Below are 24,064 nucleotides of genomic sequence, written 5' to 3'. Positions count from 1 at the left end.
AATAGTGCAGGTGAGCTCCACTATGCTTGGAGACCAGGCCAAAGGAGCCCAGTGCCACCTCACACTCGGGGTAAAATACACACTCTATGTCCCCAAAAATGTTTACAGTGGTGTATATTTGCTTATGTATTACCTAATATTATAAGAAGCAACATAGGGAAGTATATTTTGTGCTGAAATTGGGAATGCACTTTTAAATATACTTAACAAGGAAATTGAATGTCTTATTAAATCCGTATTATCAAAACACTGTTCAAAAATTTAAAGAAAGTAGCTTTTCATTTTATTCATCGAGGAATCCATTAAAGCCTAAGCTCTGAAGTAGTATGTAAATTATGTGCCTTTCAAGGTAGAGCTAGGGCAAATTCACTCCATCAACTAATGATGAACCTCATTATGTGCAGGGAGTATTCATAATGAGGAAACAAGCCACCCGCCATTCCATGTTCTAACATAAATCCCTGTAAAATGTGAATATCTCCACGTCTAATTAAAGGCTACTAATTCCTATCATCCCCTACAAGGCCCAAAAAGCAAAAACTAGAAATGTGTCTAAAAAGACACCCTTTGATTTTACAAAACACATTTATTTGTGTTTACCATTAGTGAGTTGCAATGTCTTTTCTTTTTAAGAAAAATCAATCCCAGTTTCATAGGATAAAAGTTTGCGGGTACAAAAGTTTATTTACATTATCTGACTTGGTCTTATATTTTAAAAAGAGTTTCTGATTAGCACAGGTCACGCTGCACAGCTTAAGAAAAAAATAAATAAAAAGGCAGAGAAAAGAAATCTACAGTAATATGTGAGAAATAATATTTTAGCAGGGGGGAAAGGAAAAAAAAATAAGAACATCTTTGCTATCCAGGTTTGCTCTGGAACTGAGACTTCCTAAAAAAAATAAATCTAGGGATAACTGGGGAAAGCAGGCAGCAGAGACAGGAAGAAGGAGAGCCAATTAAGCAACCAAGTACACAACAGGTATTTAAAAGATTTTTTGAATGATACTCAATTTAGGAAGAAGCTGCTTCCCTCCCAAAATCCCATAAGAATTAGGGATTGAAGACAGCGCTGCTTAATGCAGGCTGGAAGAAAAGTGCTCTTCCACAGACTTACCTAGATTTGATATTTATACCTACAAGCGCAACGTCCGCTCCTACGATCAAAACCACATTTCTTATTAAGTTACATAATACCCATCCTATGCATCGCCGTGAATTCATTTGCTCCTGCACTGAATTACGGATTTGCTCTCTGTACTTCCCGGCATAGAAGTGGACAGGTTTGCCGACTCCCCTGAACGGAAGACGCATCACTGTTTCTTTTTCACTGCTCTGTATTAATATTTTCCTACGTGCTCAAAACAAACCGAGAAGCACAGCAAAACCTGAGAGCATTTCAGTTTGGAGGAGAAGAAAAGCGTCCGCTGAAGCTGAGCAACATACAGGCTTAAAAAAATAATAAAAAAAGAAAAATGATGGCATAAAGGGCTGGTTTAAGCAATGTGATAACTCCTTGCAGGGCAGGGAAGCACTTGAACAGTCGCAGAAAAGGCTGTGGTACCTTCAGATTATGTCAACCGAAAAGTTGAAATCCTCGTGTAAAAATACCCCGCACGTTTCATCCCTAGAAAAGCTTATTTAGAATTCATAGAAATTCATAGCCGCTAAGAGGAATATGTGCTCATAAAATCACAAACGTTAAAAAAAAAAAAAAAAAAAAAAAAAAAAAAAAAAAAAAAAGGAAAAAGATCCTTAGAAGAATAAAATAGAGCACACAGATTAAAGTATTTCAGCAACGCAAATTTTCTAGAAATAGCTGGGCATTTTACAGGGGGAGGGAATGGGGAGGGGGGGAATCCGGCTTCTTTAAGTTGCATAAAAATAAAACTACGCCGCGCCGCTCCCCTGCCCGCCCCGCGCTGTGCCGGTGGGGTGACGGTGCCGGGCTGCTTTTTTTATTTTTTCCGCCTGTTTTTTTTTTTTTTTTTTTTCCCCCCCTCTCCCTTCTCCTTTTAGGTCAACCAGTCATGCACTGGGAAAGACAACCCTCCAAAAATAACTTGTCCCTCCCCCGGGTAAGAGCGCGGAGTTGAACAACCTACCTTTGTTCTGGCGCTGCAGATAAGAGAAGCGGCTCCGCGGCCGCGGCTCGGGGCGGGCGGGCGGCCCCCGGGGAAGGGCTCGGCACCACCTGGCAGCGCTCGCTGCGCGGCCGCGGAGCGGAGCGGGAGCGCTCCCGCCGCGCCCCGTCCGGCCCCGGCCCGGCCCGGCCCCGGCCGCGGGGGGATCCGCGGGAGCCGCCCCCCCAAACCCCGCAGGTTACACACACACACACATACACACACGGCGGGGGCCGGGTGCCGCGGGGAAAAAAAAAAAAAAAAAAAAAAAAAAAGAAAAAAAGGAAAAAAAAAAAAAAAGGAAGAGTTCGGCAGGATTTATTTGACACTTATTTTCCGGGCAGCCCTTTTGTGGAGTTGCGCCGTTTGTTTCTTATTGTCTGAGCAGCAGTTGGAAGCGTCTCCCCGAGGGGGCCCCTCAGCCCGGCTCGGCCGCTTTGACAGGGAGGTAACCATATTAGGATGTGTATGGCAAAGTAAACAATAACAGAGTTGCAATGAAATGGAATTTTTTTTTTCTTCCCCCCCCCGCCCGGCTAATGGTGTTGGTGTCAGTCCTGTTTTTAGCCTTTTCCCACCAGTTTTGTTTCCTGGCTTAAACAGCCCATCTCTTAAAAATTAAAAATATATATATTAAGAAAATTAAAAGAATGGAGAGGCAAAGGGGAGTGGAAAGGGAGAGGCAAGTGGTACCAGCTTCCCAATTGCTCACCGCGAGGCTGCTGGAAATGCTTTGGGTTGCAGTGGGGAAAGGGGGGGGAGCACTTTTAATATCCAAATAAAGACATGTCCGTTTCAGAATTGGGGAAAAAAATACAATAACGCTCGCATGCATTGCAAGACCCACAGCAGAAAAAGGGAGTTAGTGGGGACGGGAAGGACAGACATTAAAATTGTAATTTTGAAAACAGGGGTCAAGTAGAGTAGAAAAGTCCAGTCGTGTTTTGCACAATCGCAGCGAGCTGGTGGGATGAGCTAAGTTGTGCAAACCCCTGCAAGTCTGCTGGCTTTAAAGCTTTGAAATCGCTGCTTTTACAGGATAAAGCACTTTAAGCAAATTGTAAAATGCAGGTGTCAAGTTAGTCGGTTTAATCAGAAACAGAGCTCAGAGAAGCCGCCATGCAAAGGGTCCCCTACCAGCACGGTCGAGAGAAAAGTTCTGCAGCAAGAAAACACTCTAAGTCAAACCATGTTATTTTAATGCCTGAATTCCACATGCTAAGCAAACCACCAGGAACAACAAGTGTAGCATCTCCTCGCACCGAGGGATGAGGCAGCCGCTGGCGAGCGCTGCCTGCCGAGGCTCAGCACTACAGCCAGCCTGCCAGCGGATCACAGCTAGGAGATGAAACAAGTTTACACGTCTGGGTGACTGCGGATGGGGGCAGCTCTCTGGTACAACAGTCCAACAGGAGCTGTCGAGCTGTTTGCACCGCCAGCGAGCATCCTCCGTCGAGCAACAGCCGGCAACGTGGAGCGCGCCTCGGGGAAGGGCTGAGAGGAGAGTGGATGCTCTGTCCGTACCAGGCACCGCCTGATAACACACAGCACGAGCAGAGGTTGAAGGTAGATAGGCAAACAAAGTTGCTATGAGATCACGCACCTAATTTAGAACAAAGGCAACGTTTCTCTGACAAATACGATGCACACTTACCCTGCCAAGTTCACTTGTATTCGGCTAATCCGCAGCAATCAGAACATCAGTGTTGACATCTAATGGTACCTACAAGCATCTCTCCGCCTTTCCACATGGCGTAACCCTGCTCCGTTAGCACGCTTTACATTTTTCAACCATCTTGTTTAACCTAAACATCTATGAAATTACGCAGTGCGTTACTCATCCGTGCTGCGTGTGCGACCCCCCCCCCAACAAAAATAAAAAGTTAACACACTGATACCAAAATCAATAAATCACACGACCAAGTAGCAGTTCAAAAGTTCAAAGACATGATGGCCAGTTCACTACGTCGCAGCACTCAACCAATAATAACTTGACTCCATCACTCCTCATAGTATAGACAATTTCATGGCATCATTTTCATTAGCCTGTCTCACTGAAAATTGCTAGCTATTTATGTATACGCTAAAATAAATTAGCCATTTCATCGAGCACCGTGATTCTTATAAAATACATTAACACAATACTCAATTTTCCAGTTGGAGTAAATAAATAAATCAATAAATTCAATACGGAGTAATTTTTATTTTTTTCTCTTGCGGAGCTTCAGCTCTCAGCATAAGTGTTTTTATTGGGTTTATTTGTTTCAATAAAAATTGAAATGGGCCAGTGATCTTAGCAGTAAGATCTGGGGGAAAAAAACAACTCAGCCCTATCTAATATTAAGAAAGTATGCTGTGCAGTTCAGCCAACTGGTAATACATAATTTTTGGTCAAAAATCATTTTCATTACCATTATTAAACCGCCTCTCAGTTTTGAAGGGTTCTCCAGCCCAGCAAGAAGCCCCTGGGCCCCTCCAGGTTCTGATCCTGCCCAGCCCATTCTGCTGGAGCTCCATGCCACCTTGGAGCTTCCATGGGGAAAACTGGGGTGGAAAAGTTACCAGCACCCATGTTCACTGTTTTTAAGCACTCACAGAGTGTAAGATTCAACATGACCTTTGGTATCAAGGATAAGGCAGGACAGGAGGATGAGGAAATGTGGGAGAAGAGTTTTCGTGGACACCCCAAGATCTTGACCCTCGAAGGGAGCTATTGTGTCTGGCCCTTTAGGGCTGTGCTGCCCTGGAAGCCATGGCCAGTAGAACAACAGGCTGTTAGGTGGTGATATCCTGCAGTGCAACTCAGGGCATCCTTTGGGGACCTCATTTGTGCCTTAGGATGTCTCATGCTCTAGAGAGATGCACCCAAGGAATCTGCTCCCCCACCTTGAGTCAAACACCCACCATGTCAGGGGCTGGGCAATGGAACAATTCAGAATTTGGCCCTGCAAAACACTCACACACAGACAGGAACCAGGACTGCCTTGGACCTTCTGCTACTGTAACCTCAGAGCAGAGGTGGAGACCCACTAGCAGTCTCATCCTTTAAAATAGCACTTCTCTACAAGTCTAACACTTCCACTGCAAACCACAGGCTCCAGCTGCTGAGCAGTGAGGACAAGAACCTGTAAGGACAAAACCAAGTAAAATATACCCCTTGTGACATGAATTCAGTCTAAGCAGTGAAAAAACCAAATGCATTAACCAACACACACCATCTAAGCCCATAATGGTTCAACATAATTCCTTTAGAAAGGCTGGATGTGAATAGCACACTTTGCAAACTGCTTGGTGCTAACAGGAGGGTACTTTTTGTTCATATTCACTCTTTAACCTAATCAGAAGAAAAGTAAATATCAGGTCCAATTTTAATGACTGACTATAAATAAAAGCTTTTATGCAAAATGCACGGTTTGCAAAGATAACGATTTTAAGGATGATGTCACTGGTGACCTACTGAACTGCATGGCACATGTCAGACAGACGTCTGTTTCTTAAATTGCAGTAATAAATTAGTAGCCACAGAATCTGTTCTGTTAAGAAAACGTGAAGCTTTCCTATTCAGATAGAAGTTTAACAATTGTTTCACTTTAGGTTCATGAGCTAAGGTTACTCTTGATGGGGGACCAGTGCAGGCCCAGCTTCATCTGCCTCCTATTCCTCCAAGCCCCTCACCCAAACAGGATCCAAGACTAAGGCACCACCCAACATACCACGCATGTCCCATCCCAATTACCTTGTTTTCAGTGAATTTGACAGTTTTTAGCCATTTGTACTGAAGTCTGCCCTTGCTGAGCATTCTGCCAAAGTCCGAATGCTGGCAAAAAAAAAAAATTAAAAAAAAAAAAAATACAAAACTCCCAAGGGACTCCTGAAAACAAGGAACATCACTGATCTACCATGGTGAGCAACCCCAATCACTGCTTCTCTGAGAAGTCACCAAGTTCCCACGCGCTGGAGCACAGACATGAGAAGAGGCAGGTAAAAGACTTCAGTGGGAGGCAGGTGATGGCACCATTCCCCATCTACTGCCTCGTCCTCTTCCTCTCTGCCCCCCAGCACAGGGACAGGCAAGGGGTACAGGAAGCCACCTGATTTGAATAGAGAGGAGACACAGGCAGCTCGGAAGCAGGAAAACGAGCAGACAGGGACAAGAAAGCCAGAGAAATGAACCATGACTGCCTGAGCATGTCACCTTGCTCATACTGAGGGTCGCTTACACTTTTTGGCCATTACAGAGAACTACAGAGTTTGGTTCGGAGCATTTTTGGAGACCTGTAGCTTGGCCAGTCTGAAATCAGGATGTGCAGGTATATCCAGAGCAAAATCCTGGACTTAAGGGTGACCTCCCTCCCCATTTCCACATTTTAGCCCTAAAACATGGAAAATCTTAGGGCAGCTTGGCTAACTTATGTTTTGTGTTCCCTCTCAGCCAAGCAACATCTATTTCACTAATCCGTTTCTGAGAAAGAGCTGCCAAGGCTTTCGTGGAAAGTTCTGGACATAGAAAACTTCAGCCTAACTGGATTGGCTTTTAGTCCTACTGTGAACACAGGGCTTTTCAATGGGAGGTGTGGGTCTCTACTCTAGAAGCATTTTTCTTTCTAATAGGAGTAACATCTGCCACTTCTTTGTGTTAGTAAAGAAAGTAGAAATTGCTTTCTTTTTCTAACACTATTTTGCTGGTTTCCCATGAAGCATCAACTCTGTCTTCTCACCTACCATACCATGTACAGCACTGGTAAAAAAGCTTTATGCAAAAAAAAAAATAAAATACCAAAACACAACAATATGCAACACAACAATGTAATAAGCCCCATACAAGAGGGAGTAATTCACTGCCAAGGCTTCTCAAACCTGACTAATGGGTCCATAGCCTTCAGCAAAGGGACATTGCCTTTTTCTCCTTTCAAACCTGAAAAATCAACCCCCTGCCCAATGCCGGGAAGGGAAGGGAAGGGAAGGGAAGGGAAGGGAAGGGAAGGGAAGGGAAGGGAAGGGAAGGGAAGGGAAGGGAAGGGAAGGGAAGGGAAGGGAAGGGAAGGGAAGGGAAGGGAAGGGAAGGGAAGGGAAGGGAAGGGAAGGGAAGGGAAGGGAAGGGAAGGGAAGGGAAGGGAAGGGAAGGGAAGGGAAGGGAAGGGAAGGGAAGGGAAGGGAAGGGAAGGGAAGGGAAGGGAAGGGAAGGGAAGGGAAGGGAAGGGAAGGGAAGGGAAGGGGCCTGTGCACTGCCAGGCTGTGTGGAGACTCTCTGCTCCAATGCTCACGAAGATTTCTCGCCGGGTAGAGCTCCAGAGGAGCCTGAGCTTACGATAAGCAACGGCATACTTAACAGTTACATGTTACCGTTCATGATAATGCAATATTTCATTTGGGTGATTTAGAAGTCCCTCTTGACCAACTTACAGTGAGACACCAAACGCTTCATCAATCACAACCATTTCTATTCACAATTCAGTGCAAAAACTACAGGGAGAGTTGAATTTTCAGCAACTCATTGGGGAGGGGATTGCTACTAGCTTTGAAAATCCTCCTATCTCACCAATTTTTATGTTAGATTCAAATATATTTTCTTTCTAAGCAGCATTCCATTTTCCTGCCTCTCTCTGCCGCATTTCTTATCATGGCAGGGTGAAAGAGTATCCAATTTAATATCTGTTTTGCAGGACAGGAGATTTTTTTCATATCTTATGCACTAAGGAAAGCTGCAGGGGATGGCTTAGCAGGCTGAGCATCACGTTTTAAATACCTAGACTCCCTGGAACCACAGATCCCATCAGGTCGACTGAGCCCTTCATGTTTCTGGGATAGATAAATTAAGTGTCACACTGTTTACTTTGTCGGGGTCTGTTCGATGAGGCCTCTGCAGCAAAGGTCCTGTCTGTTCTGCATGGAGCTGAAGGTTAAAGTCTCATGGCTAAGACACAGCACCAGGTGCCACCTTGATCTCACTAACTCTAATGACGATTCTGCCATTTCTGTTAAGAGAGACAATCCAGGGATCTGCTCCCAAAACTTGTTGTAATGTTACAGGATGACTGAAAATTATTCAACGACTTATCGGCCTCGGTTTTGGTGACTGTTAAACAGAAAAAAAATACATCTCTACACCTCCCAGATGTTTAATTCATAAGTTATACAAAACTGTCAGATCTATAGATGACAGAAGAGAGATATTCATCATTTTTACAGCCTGATTTCTGTGGTTGGAGGTAACCCTATGTTTCTGCAAAGTCATACCCTCTTCCCACTCCTCTGCACCACACGATAGCAGTGGCTGAGCCCACTGACATTAATGGCTCACAACAAAAGCCTTTTAGAAAGAAATCACTGGAGAGAAGTAGTACAAAATATTCAGGAAAGACAAAAACGTTAATAGTAAGAATCACAAAAGTCACAACAGCTTTGATGGCCAGTTGTGTAGAGACATGCATACATCCTCACAAACACAAAAACATCCTCAAATCCAGATACCTAAGAGAGGTCCGGCTATCTCCAAAAGGAGATTCATGGAGAACAGACTCAGTGTTGAAGAAAACAGGATGCTTTGAGAAGGGCAGCTGTAAATATGCACTTGGAACCTATTCCTGGCCTTACTCTTAGCTTTGCAGCTGCAATTATTTTACGATTTAGCTACACAGAAGATTCTGGGAAAGGTGGGTGAAGGGAACTAAAACGTAACGATAGAAAAAAAAATACAGTTCTTCAAAATCACTTCCCTTTTAAGCAGAAATTAAGCAGAAAAGAAGATTTACATTGGTTAGGAAAAGGACTGTCTTTTGATTTGTTTCCACAACAGCTGACAGTACACATTCCCAGCTTAGGGTACCAGAAATAATCATTATCACTCTTAAAACATGTGTTACAATGATGTACCAGAGGTTAAATGTGGCTGTTGGCTTTACTGGCTGCAATCCCTTCTCAGGTGGCCTAGCACAACTCACACATTTTTCTTCCCAAACTACCCAAGAACCTGCTAGAGCTCCAGCCTACAGACTAGGATTAAGTAAAAGAAATAAGAAAGACTCTTTCAGCTCTATTTACACATTCAAACTGGTTCCTAATGGAGTTTGGCTACCAGAGGACATGGTATCAAACTGATTTTTGAAAACATCTTATATTGAATCTAAGACATCCAAAGATACTGTTTGTATTGCAGAGGGGAAAACTCCATCAAGGAAAGGAACCAGATAAATAACACTGGGTAGGGCTTGTTTTTACTGCTGTGTTTGGTACATTTGTTTTTAGAGACAGGGCAAAGATCCTTAGAAATGGTGATCAAGATATTCCCTGTCAAATCAAACCAAGCCAAATTCAATTCAACCAACAGAATCTGCTAAAAAGAACAAGAACTTTGCCCCAAATCCATCTACTGCTCCTGGAATCTCAGTGTCCATAAGTTTTCACCGCCTTGGTTAAGGATGTCCAGGTCTGCCCTACACTTTAGCTCTGGAAGGCAACAGAACTAAAGAAGAAAAAAATAAGGAAAGTCAGGAGGTGGCTAAACCAATTAGCACAGCTTTACCTCCAAAACTGCTTTGACATAATTATTACAGCAGCTCGTTAGCTTGTGCTTTAAAGTAAGTTGGACAAGAACATAAACTCCTGACCAAAGTCCTGTCCCCAACAAAGCTATCGCAATGTGAATAGATGGCAGGTGTGTCTCCAGACTCACAGAGAATCATAAAATCTTTAAGGAAAAGGGGTGGAAGCAAGAAGATGGAGGTGCATTGCTCTCACACACACTTGTCTCTTGGTTCCAGGGACACAGAGTCAGCCTTGGAGCTCAGCCCTTCCGTCTTCCTTGGCTCAGTCTAACGAGATTCCCTCCATATTCCCATCTGCCCTCTGTGCTCTTCACTGAGGAGAACACAAGTGGCCCAAAGAGGTGCCAGCTGCCCGAGGCACCGGCAGCTCTTTTATCAAACAGGCAAATCCTTCATGTCCAGCACATCCCAAATGCACTGAACCGCGTCCAGAGAGCCTGGCCACAGGTCCTGGCTCGGGGAGTGAAGCAGAAGAGATAATCATTGGCCTCGACTCCAAGCTCCTGTTTCAGTGCTTCCAGTCACTAGTGGTCAGCAAGGAGGCTTCTGGATGTGCTGGTGTGCTGAAATGGAAAAAGCTGGAATGAAAAGCAGGAGTCAGGGCTGTGCCTCCTGCTATCCCCAGGGCGCTCTCCCTGGCAGTGGGCTCCCAACAGGGCTCTTTGATGGCTGGTCACACCCGCTCCTTCAAATCAACAAGCAAACCAAAGTGAGAAATGGAAAGGACAAGGTGAATTGTAGATTAAAGTGAAATATCCCTCTATCAGCTCTGAGGGGTAGAGGATGAAACAGGATGAAACTGGTTTTGGTTAAAGCTGTAAAAGAATCGCAGGGAGAGAGCACTTACAGAGAAATGTATTTTCATGTAAACTTTTATGCGCCCATCCCTTGTAGCTGGACGTCAGGGAGGATGTTAATAAACATCATCAGGGGGAGAAAAACACAGTAAAAAAAGAAAATCAGACTACAAACCCATCTTTTCCAAGATGTTCAAAATAGCTTTGCAGCTATATACTGCGGGGAGCCGAGCACACTCAGATACAAGTTTGCATCTTAAACGTAAGCGCACATACATACAAACAAGGTTTTGCAGATATTTGTTAGCTGTACTACAAGATTTTCCAGGGCTGGTGCTGCAGCTTATGTTACCGTGCTTTTATATAGCTGCAGATCAGCCCCCTAAGAAGCAGCCTTGGAGAGAAGCTGAAATAGTGACAGTTTGTGTTGCTGGGGATATTTCTGAGACGCAGTTGCTGTTTACTGTGTTTCTATTTCCAATCAAGCTGCAAAGTCCACCCATAAAACATGAGGAGGCATTTCTTTGGGTGTGGGACAGTGCAACACGCACACAAGGAGGACCAGCTCTTCAGCTGCTCCACCAAAATACTCTTAGCCCTATCTGCAGCAAAGCATTTGGCCCTTGAAGAACAAAACTATAGCCAAAGTCCCCAGTTACAAAGCTTCTCTCAGTATATATTTATGCACAAAGCTCAAATAATTTAATACCACGCCTCACTAATCATGTGAATGCACAATTCTTGCAGGGGCAAATGGTTCTTTTATCTCGTGCACCTCTTGCTCTTGGCTGGAAAAGGTGCCTCAGGATCTTACTGGCACTTTTAAAGGTGGCACCTACTTATCTGTGGTATACATAGTCCAGGGAGATTCACTGTAGGCTCCCCAGAACAGATTAATCCACCCCAAAACAATGGCAAATCACAGCACATGGCCAATTGGACAACTTCCTTCCACTTCAGAGGGGAAATTAGATGATACACTCTTCAGTATGCTCTCCTTGTTACACTTCTGTTAATGCTAATGATTGCACAAAGTGTGAGAAAATGCTACAAACACGTAAAACAAAGGAAGATAGGTCAAGAATATGCAAAAGCATATGCAAAAGGATCTAAAAAGTGTTTCAACACAGCACAGTTTTTTTCCTTATTCCCTTCTTTACTTAAAAGCAAGAGGCGTGCAGGATTGCAAAAACATACAATTTGCCAACAAATGTACAAGCTACAGCTCATGACAAATAGTGAAATGGAGACCCAAAATTCAAGGCCAGTACAAGTTCATAATATGAACTAGAGATCAGAAAACTGGCTCCTAAAGTAAGAAAAAAAAAGAACACCAATTCAATTTTTTTCTAAGAAAACCATTTCCTACCAACTTCGAAAACAAGAATGCCTACAGTGATCTGGGCTCTCTGTGATGGTTTTGGCTTGGCTCCCTTGCCCCTCCTCAGCTGCGTGGCCAAATATGAGTCTAACCATGAGGTTCAGAGAGTTGTATTCTTCTTAACCTTCCACTTCATGCTTCCAAGTTTAGACTGCAGTAAAATGGCCTTTCAGAGATTTCCTTTATTCTTCATTACTTCTAAGGTGAGAGTTTACATTTCAGCCCATATCTGCGATGCCAGACTACTGCAGAAGCACAACACTGAGTTAATATACTGGGGTTTAGCCTTCTTCTATTTTTCCTTGGATTTTTAATTTGTCTTTTAGAACCATTACAAGAACAGCTCAGTGGCTCCAAAAGTGTCTCAAGCTCTTGCCTGAATTTTGATGCCTAGACACAAAATGAAATGCAGAGGTGATCTCTTGGATGTAAGATTTACAAGGGCAACCTGCAACCGTCCGTTGTGGTGGGGCAGCATTGTGACTAATTATTACCTTCATTAAATACCCAGGGACAAGTCCACGCTGTCACCACATCCCACCAACGCTCGTGAGTATGAAGAGAGATGGGGTGAGAACTGAAAGCGCCCTGAGTGCTCCTGAAAAACTGTCCTCCTTCCAACCAGCAACTCTTCCAAGCCACAGGACGCTTTCCAGCGTGGTTATGAGCTCCACCTCAGTCTGGGCTGGTCAAGATGAATCTTGCCTTTGAGCAAGCAAGAAAAATTCACAAGGGAGAAAATCAGATTTGGAAACTAAACGTTTTGTAATCTCCTGCCATGCAATTTGGCTTGCAGGCAAACTTCCAACCCCTTCAACAGCAAAAAGCCAGACAAATACACTGTCTTCTACCATCTCCTAGTATATTAATGCCAGAGTGTGATGTGATACCACACACATTTTAAAAGCTGTATGAGCAGAAGGTAGTGATGCACCCATGCACAGTGGTGGAGGAGACAGCAAACATCACACACGGAATCAAACGGAGCCAAATTCATCTTCTCATGCTCCTTTGCCAACTGGACACAGCTTTCCAGGCTCAAGGAGCACCTGGTGATCTGTGATACTGCTGTTCTGAGGTGACTCTGCACCTGGAGAACCTAGAGCATCCAACCTTTGGCCACAGAAGGGCACGAGACAAGGAAAAAAGAACCACCACCAAAGCCAACCAGCAGTGCTGAGGCCAGCACCAGCTCTGGGTATGACCGGGTTATTGCACTGCTCTTATCAGCACACACGAGTTCAAGGTCAGCCTTGATGCACTCACTGAAAACTGACACTGCCTCTGTCCTGCAGCCAGCACAGCTTCAATCCAAGGCTCCCAATTATTAGCAGTTATTTTGTTTATTATTGTGGGGCCTCAGAACGAAAAAGGAGCCCCATTGTGCTCAGCACTGTACAGAAATGCTTAATTAGCCTCTTCATAGGTTGTTCCCTTCAGCTTCTTTTAAACAAGATATTTTCAAATATAAATAAATTCAAATTTCAGAGTTCCAGAAATCAGTTCCCTGGAATTTGCATGTGTAAAAAATTAATATGAATCTGCCTTCCCAAATTTAAGCTATATACCAAACACTTAATTCTTTTACTTTAAAAAAAAATTATATTCTAAAATATTGATCCTTGGGATGTAAACAGACTTGTCGTTCAGTTAAAGGCTGTATTTAAGCTCAAATATTCTCTGACTATGTGAAAGTCACAAAATCATTGGTTTTCTGTTGTTTCTCTCCTCAAACTCCAGTATTTATGTATCAACAACATAAACGACAAATGTACAGGAATATTCACAAATTGGAAAAAAAAAAAAAAAGAGCTGAGTTTTTACTCAGTAAAAACTGATCTGTGAAATGTGAAGCCACGCTGCAATCTCGTGAGTTCAGCAGAATAATGAAACCAGCTCAGGGATAGATGAGTACCAACACTGTCACAGATGTAAATGCAAGAAAACACAAAAACAAAAAAGTGTGAAGGAAAAGTAAAACCTCAGACTTTCCATTTTCTCTGGAGGTATCTGGTCATGTACTTTCTTAGAGATGCCAATGGTCCAGTCTCCCATAGCAGCACTTGACAGTGCTCTTAAAACTTGCTAAATTCCAAAGGGGGAAGAAGAAAGTGAGGCCAGAGGAAGGCAGCCGATCCTTCCAAGAGCCTCTCACCCACGGTGTCCAATCGCCCCAACTTGTCAGCAGACAGATCCTGAGGATCAGACCATCACTTCAAAGCATTTTATGACCATTTTCAAATGCAAATACCTTCCACTGAGTCTCCACCTCACTCAGATTTGTACCAATAATTTAGAGGTCACTAGCTATTACATCTTATTATCTAACCCTTCAGAATCTGCTTTCTTTCTTTTTACTCTTACTGTTCACTGATTTTTCCATTCACCTTTGAAGATGCCTGTTTAATTTAGCTGGGTTTTCAGACCACACTGTGGATTACATTTCCCACAAGCTTATTCCAGCAATTTCTTGGCAATAAATGATATTTGGATACCCCACAGAAACCCCACATCAAATATTGATTACTGTTATTTCCATTACCAGAGGCTAAACCAGTTAGGTCCTAAGGGCAAATTAAAGAGCTTGCTTCCAAGTTCTGGTCCTTTAGAGGAAGGATGTAACTATTCTCCATAACAAGGAAGATGCTGACACAAAAGCAAATAATGGCCCTAAAAATGGTTCCTTCTCTGGCATGGTTAAATAAAGAAAATATAGTAAACTACTTTGCATGCAGAGGATAAAATCAATATAGTTTCCATTCAGGTAATAAAAATGATAGCATATTGCTTTAGATACATAGATACTTTTCATTTAAGGTGGAGCTTCCACAATTCCCTACTGAATACCCAGCTCTGCAGCATGCACCTCTCTATAGCACTCAGCAATCTCTGCTTGACATTAGTACTAAACAATATTCATTAAGAGCATAACACTAAAGTGCAACATGTAAGTAAATCAAACTCTCAATGCTCTATTTTACAAATTTCATGGGCCACTGGGGATAATTAAAAGGGTAATTATACAAAGTCGGTGCAGTTTTGAGACTCAAATGACATTTTCTGCTTTAAAGCACTTGATAATCTGGTATTTTTATAGTAAGACAGTATTTTTGCACTTCGATGGTCAAACAGCATAAACAAACAAGAATTATTTTTAAGGTATTTCAATTCTTTTTTCTCTCCCTCTCTCCCCACACTGTTTTTCTTGATCAATACTACTCACTAGTTATTCCTAAATGTCCAAGAAATGCGAAACCTTTGGAGAAAAAAAAAAATCCCTGCTCACCATAAAATGCCACTGAGTCTCAAGTCTGGTTTAAACTGTAGCTCTGAACAAAAATGGCATTGCTTTGGGTGTTTACAGCGCTGGAGCACTGTTTGGTTTGTCACTGTGTTTAACCACTGCTCTAAAGCCAGCAAAGTACATTACTGGTAGTAACAGCTCATGAAAAATACAGCGAAGAAACTGCTAGTGGCAGAAGCATTTAACTTTCTTGTTAGCAGCCTCCCCCATGTGGCACTTTAGCACCAGCAAGTTGTTTATTATGTTCTGTGCCAGGCAAAACTGATTAAATGGGGCTCTTAAGAATCAAAGCGTTATAAATTCATGGAAATACAGCAAGCAATAAATTCCATGGAATTAAAAGCTTACTAGTGCTATTAGCATTTCAGGGTGTTTGCATTGTTAATAGTGATGTGCAAAAATGATGTTCCTGTAAGACAAGGCAAACCAACAGAACATATGCTTCAGCTGCTACATTTTTATACCATGTCATCATCAATGGCAATTTTTTTTTCCCAAAAAACCTAAAAAGCTTATTAATGTTTTAAGGAAAAAACTGAACCAGGGATTTACATCCCTAGTTAAAGAGAAGTATTATGTAGGAAACACAATGTTGTTGTGACTGTGGAAGAGCAGGAGATGGATTTCCTGGAACAGAGCTGAGGAGGAGGGAGAAGGGGTGAGGCAGGGTGACTTTGGTGACACCACAGGGACACGGTACAACACAACTTGTTAACAATTTAATAAGTAAACTCGATGCATAGTAATTCATAATACCAAAAAGGGCAATGTAGTCTGACCTGGTGGTCAGTAAATCTGTCAACAGCTCTCCAAAGAGACATCTTTACTCCGGGTCACTCTATCATCATTCCATGGGAATGACTCTGCTGGCAGGTGACTAACTTCTCCATCATTACTGCAGAGCTCCATGTGAAACACGAGCCCAAGCTGGGATGAGGCCTTCCCTTATGCCCATCTGTTTGCAGGTAGCGATAACTTTGTAAATGGAATTCCTTTCAAGCGGAAACTTGGTAAAGAAACCACTTTAGGTGTGGGGCTGAGCAGGAGAGGAATGGGACACCTTTCCAAAACTGAAAAAAATAAGCCTTGCAAGGTTTGTTTGGTTTGTTGTTGAGTTTTAGGGGAGTTTTTTGCTTTGGGTTTGTTGTTTTCTTTTTAAAAAGGAACAATTTGTACCTTTCTGAGCTGCCTGAGCACACAGCAGCCAGATAACCTAACCTGCAATGTCCCTCTGGAGGGCAAGGGGCAAATCTGGCTCTCGTTGCAGACAGGAAAATCAAATCACCACCTTGTTGCCACAGTTAAGGTCTGACATAGGATAAAGAGCATATTCTGGATGGTACATCACGCACAGCTGGCAGCGTGCAAAGTCAGAAAAAAAATCCCAAGAAAACTTTGTCCAGAACAAACAGTCCCCATGCCATGGAGTGAGTCAGCTGCAGGGGTAGGAAACGAACCCCAAATCCTGTCTTGTGGGCTCAAGCTCTGTGCAAGGGACACATTAACAGCAAAAGCCCTCTCCCAAGACTGAGGGGCTTGACATTTTGTTTGCCTCAAGCAAAACAAAACAAAGCAGTAGGTTTTTAACTGCTCAGAGGCACGCTGTCCTTTTGATGTATGCATGTCCTGGCAGTCACACATCTGCATCAGGAGAGAAATAGCCCAGTTTTTTTGGCAGTTATTTAGTCCTTTTCATCTGTGAGTTGAAAATGCACCACCGGTGAACCTTTGCAGCTCTGGGTTCTGCATATAAAAAGCAGCTGCTGAATACATGCAGGGAGCAAGGGCTTTTTCTTAATGTTTGAACAGTTCCAAGTTCAAACCCATTAAAGTCCAGGTCACACCGGGATCATGTCACTGTTAATGCATCCAGTTACACGCTGAGGGAAACCCAATATAAAACTATGATAAACTCTAGTTCTCCTGCAGAGATACTCCAAGGTCTTGCCCAGATGATGCCACAGATCACTCTTCATGGGCGGTGACCAGACAAAATGTCAATGTCAGAGGACAAGTCTCTTTACAGCTGGTTTTAAAGTGGTCTTCTCAAATGTCCACCAAGTTTGTTGGGACCTTTTCCCTTCCCTGCTCTAGGGTAAAGAACTTGCTGTCCCACTGATGTTTTCTCCTATACACCACAGGTTCCCACACAATCTTCTCCCACAGCACCAGCAGCCCACCCACTGCTGTGCTTCACACCGAACACCCTTAACTCCATGCTCCTTCTTTTGGGGACCAGTCCTCTCTGCTAGTGGCTATGGTCCCACCTTTCCTGGGGGACTTCACAGCTGGGCAGCCATGTGCTGCCCTAGGCATGGCAGCAGCAGAGGAGCAGGGACATGGGACAGCTACAGCCCCAGGCACCTGGAGATCCTTCAGGACCCACTCTCTGCAGGTACCTGGTACCGCATCACACAGCTGGTACAGCCCTTCTCTCTTGCTAAGAGAGCAGCTGGCAGCTTCTGGCAGAGCAATTTCAAAGACAGGTTCTTCAAGTGATGGAGATACAAATGACACTGGGATGTAGCAGAGCATTACAGCACAGCCCTGCCCACTTGGGAATCACTGCAAGACTTCAGCATCAGCTTCAAACACAGCCAAACAATAAACAAAAACTATTTACCCAGCTCCTCTTTGAGCTTTCCACCCTGGGAAAGGAGGAAAAGGACTTTACTGGACTTCTTCACCCTATCAAGTATCTAGAAAATCCAGCAGCTGATCTGGATCTATTTCAAGGTGAGTTAACCATGGCAGCTCATGGAGCAGCACTGCTCCAGCAGACCAGGAGCACAGGACACAAATTTTGGGGAGATTTAGCATCCACACACTATACACATGGGATTTAAACCATGCACATGTTGGATTTGCACTTCTCGCAATTTTGTGAAACTTATCGCAGGGTTAAGAAACTGGAAAGAATCGTGAATTCTCAGAGATTCAAGATGTGTAATTTTAAAAAATCTAATAACTTTATTAGTAAAATTCAAATTGTCTTTTAAAAAATTGCCTTGTGCACTTGAGGCTCATTGAGGAGAAACTTAAACAAGCCAGTCTGCATTTTTAAGCTATATTCTCTCAGATATTCACCATTCCAAAGAAGAACAGGCCAAACTCTCCTTTTAATTACATGAATAAAATTCCAGGTAATTATTTCAATTTTAACTAATATTTTGTTTAATTAGTACCCTTCCCCCCATCCCAAAACATGTATTTATCTGCTGTGAAATCAAAGGCAGAAATGAATTGGTTTAAAGATAGCAGAGAGTAAATAGCAAGTTTGGAACCTTGCAGCCTTACCCTGGCAATTTGTCTCATATAATTGACTCAGCAGACATGCTTACAATTTCTTACAACTTTTACAAGACCTCCTGTGGGCTTATTTTAATGTTCTCCAAAACTGAGCTCAAAGCTTTGGACTCTCTAAGCAAGTAGAACCAAAAGCAATCGTTTTTCCCTCCTTAAGGACAAAAAAAAAAAAAAAAAGGAAACAAACAATAAAACCTGGATATTGGATCTTAAAGAGGAACAAAAATGCAAACGAATTTGCACTTTTTCAGAGCTAATTTTTCTGTTCCTTTTCAATAACAACATTTTTAATAATGTTCAATTTGCATTCACTAAATCTTTAGAAGCAAAATTTTCCCAATGAAATCCCCTTTTCCAGCTACTGGAATAAAATTTAAATGGAGAAGAGTAACAGCAATAAAACAAACACAAACCACAAAAAAGGAGTTAAAAAGTCCCCCAACCCCCCAAAAAGGAAATGCTCTCATTGCCCATATTACTGATTTATGCTGTAGCTGGCTTTTAAATGCAGCACTTTCTATTTCTAAGATCTTTACAGACAATTACTAATGTCACAACTCTGTGGCCCTGCTCCATTGGTGGAAGTGCCCCAGGAGCAGGAAATGCTGTGCCCTTCCACAGACATTTCCTTCCAATGCTGGGATCTACTAACCCTTAATAAGTCAGAGGATTAGATTAAACACTTGTATTACAACTAATAAGGATAAATACAGGGGCTATCAAAACTAACAAAAAGGGCATGATGGGAGAAGGAAGTAAACCTATTACTTAAAAGATGCAAATTTATCCTGTTCTTTTTTTAAAGGAGGAGATAACAATTTTACCCTTAAAAAAAAATAAAAACAACAGATTATCATATTTCAACAAAAATCTATTTTGAAAAGCCATATTATAAACTTGGATATTAATGGTTCGCAATGGAAATTACGTCAGAGTCTTAGTTACAAATGTCCAAATGTTTGTGCTTCCCTACTAAAAAAATAAACAGTGAGCTCAGAGTCAGAAATGACCCATTTGAGCAATTAAGCAATATTACATAAAGCACACTGAAAAGTATAGGGCCAGCAGAGGTGGGAGAGCTACAAATTAAAATTCAGGTTTCACTGGGAGAAACACTTGAACATCTCAGAGGTGGTGTCTGAAGTTCCTGCCATTGTGTGAGTGAAAAATGCTTTCATATGTTGCAATGAGAAATACAGACAGGTAATCAACACCAAAAAATAACTTTTTTTTTTTTCTTTATGACCTGGCTCTGGGATGAGCTACTAGATAAAAAAGGGTGGCCCCCATAATGCCCACTGACATCACTGGTCTTGTAACATTTGTAAAACACAGCTGCCATCACTGTACAACAATAACTTAAATATCATGGAAGATATACTTCTGTTGTGGGAGCAGGCAACAGGCAGTGACCTTACAGATGACCAAATAAAATATGCAATAAGAATCTATTTCTGGAGTCATTTTCTCACATTTCTAGATTTTACAACTTGAGAATGTGCACTGTGAGACCCCAGCAGACAGCACTGGTGTGTTTGGAAGCCCATCAAGCAAGTGAAAAACATCACTGTATCCACTGGCCCTACTAGCACAGCTCTAAATTCAGAGTTCACCGCCTGCTCCAGAAGAAAACCTTGAAACTGGTTATTTCCATCACATTGAGACCGAGCATGAGTTCAGGCTATCTGAATTGGAGGTTATGTCCTGGTTCTGGAAAAACAGACCAATGCTGTTCCCGCCTTTGCTATTCCCAATTCTTTCCTCAGCCAAGCTATGATAAAATGCAGCACATCCTGACATATTATCCAGTTTGGTTTTGAAGAACCAGGCCAGAAATTGCAGAGTCTGCATCACATGGTATACCATGAGTTCTTTCCTTGATGCACCTGTACTGGCAAACACCAGTGCATCCTTTTTGGCTGTTTAATTTGCAGTCACCATGTTGGGCCATTTTCAATATGTGCAGTTGTTTCAATACCTGCACCTGCTTGATCTGTGGGTGCAGATGAGGCTAATCTGAACCTCTAAGCTTTGTGCTCCATGTTCTTCAGAGATTCAGAATGGGTGATGGTACTAACAGGAGAAACACTGGGATTATGCAAAATACTGGCCAAATCTTGCTCACTTCAGCTGTCTTCATGAAGACCAGAAAGATTTGGTCCAAAAGCATCAGATAAGAGGATCAAAACCTGCTACTATCTTAAAGCAGAGAAACATATTTTTCTATCAACCCACTTGAAGATTTATAAGATATTTAGGAATATTAAGAAGAAGAAAAAGAAGAAAAGCTAAATGGGCCAAAAGAAAACAAAAGAAACATGTTCTCTCGAGATTGCTAATGCTGGCAGACAATAGCACAGAGAGAACTCCTCTGACAGATCTTTGAAGTCTTCAATACAGCAAGCTAGTGGGCCATGTTAATGAGATTTGCTCAGATACTTCTTAAATTATCCCAAAATGTCTTAATCTATTTTCTACATCTTCTTGACCCAATTGCTTCAGAAAAGTCACAGCTTCACACATGTCTGGACTGAACTTTTCATTTAAATAGGTAAAGCCTTCAAACATTTTGTGTTTCAAATGACCCACACACAGACTTTTTAGGGTTTACCCCAAAACAAACAAGTAATGTAATTTTTATCTAATGAATACGGAAACACTTTGCACCCCACTGTACCCTTGAACCTTAGGAAAAGGTGTGACCCTAGAACCTTTCAGTAAGACAAAGTTCTTAACAATTAAGATATTACAACTTCTCCCAATAATCCAAAAGTAAATAAATCCAGTCCTGGAGGAGGCCTGACAGATCACTCCAGTTACAGCAAGGGAGCAGCAGGGATCAGTGGGGTCAGTGTCCCCAGTCCCTGTTTCCTGCTGAGGGTGATACAACTGCTCATGCAAATTGCTTCACAGTACAGCTCTGTGTAATTTGGGCCCACTCACTGGAGAGAAAACATTGGAGAAAATGTCCAACAATCAGGTTGTCTGCTCTGTTACAGCCTTCCTTGTGACTGCGCCTCAGACCATATTCAGAAATAGCTGCACACCACACGTTCTAGGAACAGGAGCCGTTTCTGCTCCTTAATATGCTTTAAGACCTTTAGGTCAAGAACAGGAAGGGTCAGGGTGCCAAATTCACATCATCCTACCAGCTTCCCACTGCTTGATGTGCAAACACTCCTGCCACCCAAGCCAGTATGAAAAAAATGGACTGAGGACATCACTAGCACATCTGAAAGCCACCAGCAAGGAAGAGAGCTGGGAAGAAACTGCACATGCTGCTGAGCCTTTCATAAGCAGAAATGTCTCTGAAAGTGTTTGTTTCAGAGGTTTGACTTTTGCCTGCAATGGCCAGCAAAGACATGGCACAGTGACTTGACAACCTGGTTTGAGAACCATTTCTCTTCCTGATGAAACAAAGTTGGAAAAGAGTAATTGTTTTGTCTGCTTTTTTTTCACATAGACCAACTACACAATCCATTGTTTGTATGGAGCTTAGGAGAAAAAGTCCTTCTGACCTTTCTCCTGGCTTGACAGGAAGGGAGGAGAGAATACACCTATATAAGAAAGTTAAAGCTCAAACCCACAGATGTATCTGTTGATCATTTCATTCAGCTCTGAGTTTCAGCAGGCAGCTTCTGGTTTATTATCAATATTTAATCAGCATTTAACTCTGACAAGCATTAAGATTTGAAATTTTAAACTAAGTGCAACTTTGCTAAATCCTTTGTGTTGATTTTTTTTTTTTTTTTTTTTTGCTGTTAAAGGTTATCTAAAGGATTCTATCTTTGCTATCTTAAAAGTCGACACATGCCTTTTGTTATCAATAATGTACAATTTTAGTTGCATGTTTTGTACTTTTCAAATTTTCAGCATGCAAGTTATCCCTCATTTACTATGCTCACTGAATGCTGTTTGATTATTGGAAATGCTTTTACTACATATAAACAAATGACTTCTTCTGGAAAACTAACACTATTGTCCATAATCCTGTAAAAATACATTTCCTCTCCCTTCTCCCCAAATCAAACATTTTGAATTCTTACTTTGAGGAAAAACTGGCATATAATTAGGCATTATGCCTAACTGTGCTAAATAAAGGAGAAGGTAAATATCTTAATTCTGAAGGTTTAACCATCAAAGACCCTTGCTGTATCTCTTCTGCTATTTGTGCTTCTGTTCAGAGCTCCTTGGAGGTCACAGAAAAGCAAAAAAAAAAAAGGAAAAAGAGAAAAAAAAAAAAGCAAGCAAACAAACAGACAGAATAAAAATCTATTTTGCCCGCCCTGAGCTGCCTCCCGCCCCGCGTGCCCGAGGCCAGGCTCGGCGCAGGGCTGGGACGCCCGGGGCCACGCGGCTGCTCCTCAAGGAGTCGAGTCCTGCTCTGCAACTGCTCCGAGCGGCTTAACCGCTAACTCAGGAGATGGGATTTCACCTGAAATTAAGCTATCAAGCAATTGAGCTCAAACTCAATCAACCAAACCCTTAACCTTCCCTGTTTCAGTGGCACTGCTCTAATTAGGACTCTATCACTATTTCCATTACTATCTCCTATTCTCATGGTTTATTATCTCAGCGGTTTCAATTCTCGCCCAGTTTAAATTTGACATCCAGTTTCTTGGACCACATATCATTGATTATGGCTTTATTTTATGAAATATGTTGCAAAGCTACAGACTGATCCTGCAATAAATAGGTTTTTGTTGAAAACTGCACCCCTCACTGCAGCAGAAGCAGGACAAAGCCAAACCTTCTTTGAGAAACAACCCTGACATTAAAGGACACATTGAACAGCTCGTTTTCCATTAAGTTTTAAATTTTGTTGAGCAGTTTGATAACATATCCTTGAACACAAATCCACCTGTAGCACACACAACGGCTGCCTCATGCTTCTCCAGACCTCATTGTCTTTCCCCTGAGCCTGGATCAGCTTCTAGGAAACAGAGTTTGGCTGAACTCTGCTCACCAGCTCTGCTCAGGGGTGAGAATCAATAACCTATGATACACAGGAAATCAGACTGAAAAATCTAATGGTCTTTTCCAGTGAATCACCCAAACTGCTTTCTGCTGAAGGATGAGTGACAGAGGGGATGTGTGTCTGAGTGGTGCACTGATGGTAGTAGTACAAAATAGATCTGCTTTTGGAGACACAGCCTACAAGCTTCAGGGAGTCTAAAGGTAGTGTCCTGCATTTAATATCACCAAAATTCCAAATTTTCCTGGGTCACAAAGGACATGAACCAGGAACAAGAGATCCATTAATTACGAGGCCCTCTGATGCACCTGGGACTTCAAATTCTTCCCTTCTTCACAAAAACTCAAAGAAGGAACAACACTGCAGAGCAAGGAAACACTATCTCCTTAAACTGCAGGATCTGCTTCTTCTCCAGTAGCTGAAATAGATCTAATACTTCATGGGCTCCACCATAAAAAAACAAACCAGTAAGATTCAAATCTTGAAGACAGAGATGTATCATATAGCTGACATACACCACTGGCCTGGCCAAGGACTGCAATATTCACTTGAACTTCATGAATTTCGTCCTAACCAAATAGATATTTTTGGCAACAAAGAACTGAAAAAAAAAATCCCAGATCGTCCTCAGATCTAT

At 42.3% G+C, this 24,064-nt stretch overlaps 1 protein-coding gene across 5 annotated transcripts in view; it reads right to left on the bottom strand.

Annotated features, from left to right (window-relative positions):
* Positions 1–24,064, bottom strand: part of FOXP1 (forkhead box P1) — a 378,724-nt gene that overhangs the window by 193,795 nt on the left and 160,865 nt on the right. For 2 of the 5 annotated variants that reach the window (XM_056501927.1, XM_056501923.1), the window contains exon 1: positions 2,103–2,362. The exons of 2 other annotated variants lie outside the window; for them this stretch is intronic. The gene's annotated coding sequence lies outside the window, so the exon portion shown is untranslated. Of the gene's footprint in view, positions 1–2,102; positions 2,363–24,064 lie in introns of those variants that run through there. One more of the 5 variants, XM_056501916.1, reaches the window with a different exon arrangement.

This window comes from Oenanthe melanoleuca, chromosome 12 (genome assembly GCF_029582105.1).
Source record: "Oenanthe melanoleuca isolate GR-GAL-2019-014 chromosome 12, OMel1.0, whole genome shotgun sequence".
In the NCBI taxonomy this organism is placed as follows: Eukaryota; Metazoa; Chordata; class Aves; order Passeriformes; family Muscicapidae; genus Oenanthe; species Oenanthe melanoleuca.
The sequence above is the reverse complement of the archived record's forward strand: the minus strand, read 5'-3'. Positions and strand labels throughout refer to the sequence as shown.